Here is an 8,620-nt window from a genome sequence, read left to right on the forward strand (position 1 = left end):
CTCCTCATCCCAGCCAAGCACGGCCCAGCCTCGGCTCCAGCCAGGAATTTCCAGCCAGGATGGAGCCAGACACATTTACATTCCTGGAGCTGAGTAAAACCCTAATCCTTCGGAAGATTTGCAGGCTGAGCTCTCCCCCAGGTTCCCTTTCTGCCCTGCAGCAGAACTTCCCAAGAAGAAAGGGCTGGAAATTTGGGAAAGGGGGGTTTGTCCCAGTTTTTTGGAGGCATTTTCACTGATTTTAGGATTTCCAGGTTTTCACCTCTACGGATGAAGGGATTTTTCCTCCCCCCTCCTTGTTTTCCCAGCAGTGTGTGGAAGGAAAATCTTCCAAAAAGGAACAATTCCATGGCAAAGGCAGCATGGGAATTCCAGAGGTTTGGCTCCAGTAAAACCAGTAACAACCAGTGACTCAACACCCAGGGTTGTCCCAATCCTGATCCCTTTAAAATTCCATTTTTCCCTGCTGGTTCTTGCCCAAAATCGTCACTTTCCATCCCAGTTAGAGAATTCCACCAATTTTCATGGCATTCCTTGTGTTCTGCTCCTCACCTCCCATTCCAGAGGGTGGAATTCTTCTGGGCACAGCCTCGGAAATCACAAGAAGGACAATTCCAGCCTAATTAACTCAATTAATGCCAAAAACTTGGGAAGCCCTCCCAAGTGACCCCTCAGGGAAATGTCACCCACAGCATCCACCCTGCGGGCATTCCCATCTGGAAAAGCAGAGAATTCCAACCTTAAATTAGCATTTACACCTTACATTTTTTGGGAATGGCCAGGTTTGGGCAGAATTCCTGGGAGCACCAGGTGCAGGAGCACATCCAAGCCCATTCCTGCCCCTTTTTGGGCTGGATTTTGCCACAGGAAGTCCATCCCATGGGAAATAATCCCATCCTGAAATAACGGGAATATTTCCTCTGGGAGCTCTGCAGGTTTATTTATTCCCTTTTCAGCCCTACCTTGGCAGTGGGGAGTTGATCCAAATAAATTCTGGGAATACTGATGGAATGAGCCGGTTTGCCTCCATTTTTAACCCTCGATTCCCACATCAAATCCTCCCTGGAAGGAGCAGGGGATCCACCTGCAGGAACAAAGTCAGCAGGAGAGGTTGGAGCTGACATTTGGAAGGAAAAACCATGGGAAAGCTGCTGGGAATGTTGATGTGGGAGTGTGGCCAGTGAGAGACCCTTTAAGGTTCTCCCAAAATTCTGGATTTGGGGATTTTTTTTAAGGAGAGAGAAAGCAGAAAAGCGGGAAAAGTCCCATGCCATGGGCAGTGCTGCCCATTCCTGCTTTAATCCTGACTCCAAACAATTCATTCCTGCACTTTCCCTGCAGGCCTGGGCACTGTGTGAAAGCATCCCAGAGTTTTCCACAGCTTTCTCCCTGCTCTCCTTATCCCTCCACGGCATTTTCCAGAAGCCTGAAATGGGATTTTGAGGGAGAAACCTCGGAATTCCTGTCAAGTTCCTCCGGGTGCCACGGCAAATGAGGAATTTGCTGTCCAAACCACACAGCCCGAGCTGGCCCCGCTCCCGCTGCTCCGACCTCCTGATGTGTTTTCCTTTCCCCTCCACTTCATTCCCTGTGGCCAATCCCAAGTGTTGCACATCCATGAATCATGGGTTTCCCACAAACCCAGCATTTTTTTGGGGGGAGAATCAGCTGCTTTTCCAGACAAAAATCTAGGAAATGACGGATCCTGGCTCCCTGAGGCATCGGTGGAATGAGGGGTGACTGTTCCTTCCCACACGGAGCAGTGGGAGATTCCGGAATTTACTGATGAATTCCTGAATTTGCTGATGAATTCCTGAATTCCTGAGGAGTCTGGGTTGAAGGGATTTAAATCCCATCCTATCCCACCCCATCCACGGGCATTTTCCACTATCCCAGGTTGCTCCAACCTGGCCTTGGACACTTCCAGGGATGGGGCAGCCATAAATTCTCCGGGAATTCCATCCCAGGGCCTCCCCACCCTCACAGGAAAGAATTTTTTCCCATTTTTTCCCACCTAAACGTCCCCTCTGGCAGTCTGAACCCATTCCCTGTGTCCTGCAACTCCAAAATCCCTCTCCAGGCTCCTTGGGAGCCCCTTACAAAACTGAGGATGGGATTTCTTCCCATGGATCCTTCGCTCTGCTCTTCCCTAGGGAATATTCCCAGATTAGACCCTCAAACCCCTCATTCCCAAACTCTTCCCACTCCAACCCTCCCCATTTCCCTCCTTTTTATATTTTCTGGGTGCAAAATTCCACTGAAACAGCCCCAAAAGTGGGCGCTGGGAGCAGCTTTTCCCAGCCCATCCCTTTTCCCTGCCCACAGATTCGATCCCAGAGGAATTGTGCTGCTCCCGAGGCAGGAAAACAAACGCTGGGAAAAGGGTGTTAAAAGCTCCCGTCTCGCCCCAGCACCCAGACAGCGCTGAAAGCCGAATTCCTGCCAGATAAAGCCCTTGGAGAATTCCCGGGATTGACAGGCGGAGAAAGGGAGGGAAAATCCCGGCTCCAGCCCGCTCAGGCGAGCAGGACGAGCCCCATCCCCCGGGATAACCCCGGGCAGGGATGTGGCGCCTGCAGGGAATTAAAGCTGTTTACAAGGACAGGGAGGGATGGATTTGATGGGAATCAGCTCTCCCAGGGAAAATTGGGATCGTTATTTCATTCCTGGCGTGTCCTGGCGCCGTGCCCAGGCTGGCCGGCTTCGGTGGAAACGACGGAAAAATGGATATTCCCAAAACTTTCTCGTTTCTCAGCTCCTCGCTTCCCAAGGTTTGCTTTGATCCTGTGGAGCATCACCGGGAGCGGCTCCTTGAGGCTGGAAGTGGAAGGGAAAAGCTCCAAAATCCGCGTGGATTTGGACACGGAAAACTCCAAACTCCCTGGAATCAGCTGGGAGCCGCCCCCACACCACTTCCATTCCGTCCCCTCTCCTGTTGCCATTTTTCACTTTTCCTTTCCCATTTTATCCCCTTCTTTCCAAGGCTTTTTTCTTGGGAAATCCAATATCCCGTGACCGAGGTCCCCCCTCACCTCCCGTCCCCTCCTGCTCTTTGATCCGCAGATCAAAGTGACACCAAGGAAATCCACACGTGGGGGGAAAAGAAAACAGCTCCTGAAAAAATGGGAATTTTGAGAGAATTCCCGCACTTTTGAGGGCCCCACACGCAGCTCCAATCCCTGGTTCCCTGGAAAATATCCCTGAGTGACCAATTTGGGGATAATCTGGGAAGCCCCAAGCTCAGATTTGTGGTGAAAAGGATGATTTTGGTCTGCCAGGAAAATTCCTCAGGCCCTTATTCAATTATTGCCGCCTTTCCAGGGGATTTTGGGATGCTGTGCCAGCCTGGAAGTGTGTGAGGAATGGAGGAGCTTTGTCCCACCATCGAAAAAATTCCATGTTCTCCTCAAGCATTCAAGGCAGGGCAGGGAATGGGAATGGGTGGGAAGCTGAAACTCCTTTTTCTCCCTGGAATTCCTGGGAGCTGTGAATTCCCAGTGATCCCAGCAAAGTGCCCCAAAGAAGAGGGATGTGCTCATCCCAAAAGAGGCAGATTTGCATCCCAGATTCCTCATCCCACATCCCAATCCCGCAGGGGGATTGATCAGCTCCAAAACACTCAAGACACGCAGCGTGGAAGGGAATTAAAGGTTTATCCCGGATTTTTCCAGCTTTAACAACTCCACGGGAGACTGGGAAGGGACGTGGAGGGAGGAGCAGCTGGAAAATCCCTTTATCCCTGTGCTGGGAGAGCGGGCAAGAGTCCCCAGGGCTGCAGGGGGATGTGGTTGTGCAAGATCGCAGCCCAGCATTCCCATTTTTCCGCCGTGCCTGGGGTTATCCCGGGAAGCACCTGCCGTGGAGGTGCCAGACAGAGATGATATCGGAGTTTTGGCACCCAGACCCGCATTCCTCCGCAAAGCCAATTTAAATTCCTCACTCCGAGAGCTCCTGGAGCCAAGAAAAAAAACAGGAATTGAAAGAAAAAACAACAAATCAGTTTGGATCCAAAGTTTCCTTGTGTTGTTCCCGGGTGTGAGGCTGAAGTGAGGTTCTGGGAGAGTTCCCAGTGGGAATTGCAAGGAGCAGAGTGGGAACAAGGAGGATTTATGGGATTGTGAGGAAAAATGCTCCTGCCTTGTTCCCATCCTCATCCTCCAGCATCTGCAGGCATGGATTCGCTTTTATTCCCAACTATGGAAAAGAGGCTCCTTCCCAGATCAAGGGAGGTGCAAGAATTCCCTAGGGATGAGGGTTGGGATCATGGAATTTTATTTCTGGACTGGGTTCCCCTCCCTGTTGTGTTGCAGCAGGGATTTGTCTGGAATAAAAAAAGAAAAAAAAATTTAAAAAGAACCAAATAAAAGTAAAAAAAAATTAAAATATAAAAATAAAAATTAAAAAGATAAAAATTAAAAAGATTAAAATGAAATCAATAAAAAGAAGCCTAAAAATACAACATTCAATTATAAAAATGAAAGTTAAAAGCATAAAAATAAAAATAAAACCAAAAAAGGAAACCTAAAAATAGAAAAATACAATAAATAAATTATTATTGAAAATACAAAAATTAAAATATAAAAAGTAAAATATAAAAATTAAAATATTAAAATTAAAATATTTAAAAAACCCCAATGCAAATAAACCTAAAAATATAAAAATAAAATTATTAAAATTAAAATTAAAAATATATTTTTAAAAATTTAAAATGTAAAAATAATCCTTCCCACAGGGCCAGGCACCTCTGGATGAAAATATTGCTCAGGAACCAGCTCCATGTTTTCTTTTTCCACCTGTTTTTTGTGTGGATACAGTGATAAGAGACAACAACCACCCACAGAAATTCCTGGTGATTCCCAGATCTTTAGGGAATCAGGTTGTGCCTCTGCTGTCTGTATGCAATAAATCCTAACTGAACCTCCCGAGGGCTGGGATACATCCAACTTCCTACAGATTTCATGGAAGAGATAAAAAAGCATCCAGGTAAAAGCAGGGAGTCTGGGAATCTCCTCAGGAAAAGGAACTGTCCCTCAAACCAGGAATCCTGAATTCTTCCCCAAATCTCCCTCAAACCAGGAATCCTGAATTCTTCCCCAAAGCAGGAATCCCAAACTCCCCCTCAAATCTGAGAATCCTGAATTCTTCCCCAAGCCCAGGAATCCTGGAATCCTCAGCTCTTCCTCAAACCCAGGAATCCTGAACTGTCCCTCATACCCGGGAATCCTAAATTCTTCCTCAAACCAGGAATCCCAAACCCTCCCTTAAACCAGGAATCCCAAACTCTCCCTCAAACCAGGAATCCTGAATTCTTCCTCAAAGAAGGAATCCCGAACTCTCCCTCAAATCTGGGAATCCTGAATTCCTTCCCAAACCAGGAACCCTGAACTCTCCCTCAGAGCCGGGAATCCCGAACTCTCCCTCAAACCAGGAATCCTGAACCCTCCCTCATACCCGGGAATCCTGAATTCTTCCTTAAACCAGGAATCCCGAACTCTCCCTCAAATCTGGGAATCCTGAATTCCTCCCCAAATCAGGAACCCTGAACTCTCCCTCAGATCCGGGAATCCCGAACCTTCCCTCAGATCCGGGAATCCCGAACTCTCCCTCAAACCAGGAATCCCGAACTCTCCTTCATACTAGGGAACCTGAATTCTTCCTCAAAGAAGGAATCCCGAACTCTCCCTCAAATCTGGGAATCCTGAATTCCTCCCCAAATCAGGAACCCTGAACTGTCCCCCATACCCGGGAATCCCGAACTCTCCCTCAAACCAGGAACCCCGAACTCTCCTTCATACTAGGGAACCTGAATTCTTCCTCAAAGAAGGAGTCCCGAACTCTCCCTCAAATCTGGGAATCCTGAATTCCTCCCCAAATCAGGAACCCTGAACTCTCCCTCAGAGCCGGGAATCCCGAACTCTCCCTCAAACCAGGAATCCTGAACCCTCCCTCAAACCAGGAATCCCGAACTCTCCCTCAAATCTGGGAATCCTGAACCCTCCCTCAGAGCCGGGAATCCCGAACTCTCCCTCAAACCAGGAACCCTGAACCCTCCCTCAGAGCCGGGAATCCCGAACTCTCCCTATCTCCACCCCAAGCAGCCACGTCCGCCATTTCACGCGGCCATTCCATGGATTTAGCCCCACTGGGATAGAGCACGAGGAGCGGGGATTTTCGGGAAGCAGGGAAGCTCCAGCGGGGGCCCCAATGTCCCCTCGTGTCCCCTCAGCCGCGGGGCTGAGCCGTTCCCGGCAGGGCTCTCCCTCAGCCCCGGCCCTTATCAGATCCCGGAGCGGGATAATGGCTCTTATCAGATCCTACCGCTCCCTCATCCAGCCGCAGGCTCCAGCTCCTGTTTGTTTAAAGGCACAGGAATGTCCCGCACGGAGGCAGCGCTGGCATTCCCTCCTTTCCCTGGAAGGGAGAAGGGTGAATCTGGGAGCGCGGAGCAATTCCAGGGATGCCAGAACTTCGGGAGCCAGCCTGGCTCCGCGCTGCTCCCGGCTGATCCCAAAAGGGGACGTTTGGCCTGGCACGGAGATCCAGAGGGGTGGGAATGAACCTTTCCAAGGTCCTTCCAGGGAGAATTTGATGTGGGAATCAAGGGTTAAAACTGGAGGAAAACAAACTCATTCCATGCTAAGGCATGAGTGTTCCCAGAATTTATTTGGGAATCAATGCCAAGGGCTGAAAAGGGAGCAAATGAACCTGCAAAGCTTCCAGAGGAATTATCCCAATTATTTTAGAGTTCCAGCTCCAGGAATTCTATCCTATGAAGGAAATTTTTTTTTTCCACTCGTGGGGTGGAAAAAAATCCCTTAAAACCCAAATGAGAGAGGCCAAGGTGAGTGCAGGAGGCTCTGCCTGCAGGGACACCAGGTCATGGAATCATGGAATATTCCGAGTTGGGAAGGACCATGAATTCCAGCTCCTGGTGGATGAGGCACAGAAGGAATGAGGGATCCTGCCCCAGGTGGCTGGAATAACATTCCTGCTTTTCCATTCTCCCACATTCCAGTGTGTGCCCCCTAAGGATACAACAACCATCCCAAAAAAACCTCCAAAGGAATCCAGGGAAGGCAATGGCAGCTCCCTGTGCCTCCTGTAAAGACACCCCTGGGAATCTCCATCCCTCCATAAAACCCCAAATCCCAAACCTGGCTGGGGACATTTGCTCTGTTTGAGGTCGTTGCTGGTTGTCATTCCTGGTTTTTTGAGCTCCCAGCACCCTTTCTCTGGGAAAAAAAAAGCAGGATTTGGTAATTCCAACAGCCCTGGAGAACTTCACCTGAAACCAAACCAAGCAAAGCAGCCCAGACTTCACCATCCTGGAAAAGTTCATCACATTCCAAGTGGGACATTCCCTGTCTGGTTTTAGGGATCATTTTCAGCCACTTTTTCCCAGCTTTTCCCAGTTTCCCTTCCACCTGGAGCCACCTGCAGAGGGTTCTCCCTTCTCCTCACACTCGGTCTCCTGTCCACCCAAACCTCCCGTTAATTCCAGCCAGGAGAATCATGGAATGGTTTCTTTGGGAAGGGACCTGGAGGATCACCCAGTTCCAACCACCTGCTGTGGGAACTGGTGGAATTCCCAGCCCTGGAAGTGTTCCAAAACCTGTGGAAGTGGCCCTTGGGGATGTGGTTTAGTGGTGACCACGGGTTGGACTCATGATCTTAAAGGATTTTTCAAACTTTAGTGATTCTCAGTTAAGAAATTCCCAACCTTTTCCTAAGGAAAAGCCTAGGAAAAGCTGTCGGGAATTTATCCATGAAGCCACAAGTGCCTGAGGGACCACAGGAACCTCCAAAGCTCCTTTCCCACTCTGGGTTCTGAGCATTTCTCTTCCTCGTCCCTTCACCCTAAAACCAACCCTAAAAAGCAGTGAAACATGAGGAGGAAAATCCTAAAAGAGAGCAGGAGAACGAATTTCCAATCCAGTTGGAATTCCAAGTGCTCTGAAAAATCCACCAGAGCATTTCCAGCATTGTTTTCCAGAGAATCCTGAAAAATCTGCACCTCCAGAGCTCCGGGAGAGCAAAGAGCAACAGGAAAAGGACCAAAACCAGGGAAAGCAGCAAAGAAATAAAGAGGGAAAGTAGAGGGAAAATAATAAAGAGAGAAGTGGAGAAAAAAAACTGGGAAAAGAGTGAAGGAATAAAAAGAAAAGTGAATAAATAAACAGGGAAAAGAGTGAATAAAAAACCTGGGAAAACAGTGAATACTGTTTTCAGTATAGTGAAAGAACAGTGAAGAAATAAACAGGGAAAGCAGTGAAGGAATAAAACGAAGAGTGAAGAAATAAGCAGAGAAGAGTGAAAAAATAAAAAGAACAGTGAAAAAATAAAAAGAAAATAAAAAGAACAGTGAATAAATAAACAGGAAAAAGAGTGAATAAATAAAAAGAACAGGGAAGAAAAAACAGGGAAAGCAGTGAAAAAATAATAAAAAGATAGAAGGAAAAAAAAGGGAAAACAATGAAGGAATAAAAAGAAGAGTGAAGAAATAAACAGTTTAAAAAGTGAAAAAATGAAAAGAAAAGGGAATAAATAAACAGGGAAAAGACTGAATAAATAAACACTGCAAACAGTGAAGGAATAAAAAGAAGAGTGAAGAAATAAACAG

The sequence above is a fragment of the Corvus hawaiiensis genome, chromosome 22 (genome assembly GCF_020740725.1).
Source record: "Corvus hawaiiensis isolate bCorHaw1 chromosome 22, bCorHaw1.pri.cur, whole genome shotgun sequence".
In the NCBI taxonomy this organism is placed as follows: domain Eukaryota; kingdom Metazoa; phylum Chordata; class Aves; order Passeriformes; family Corvidae; genus Corvus; species Corvus hawaiiensis.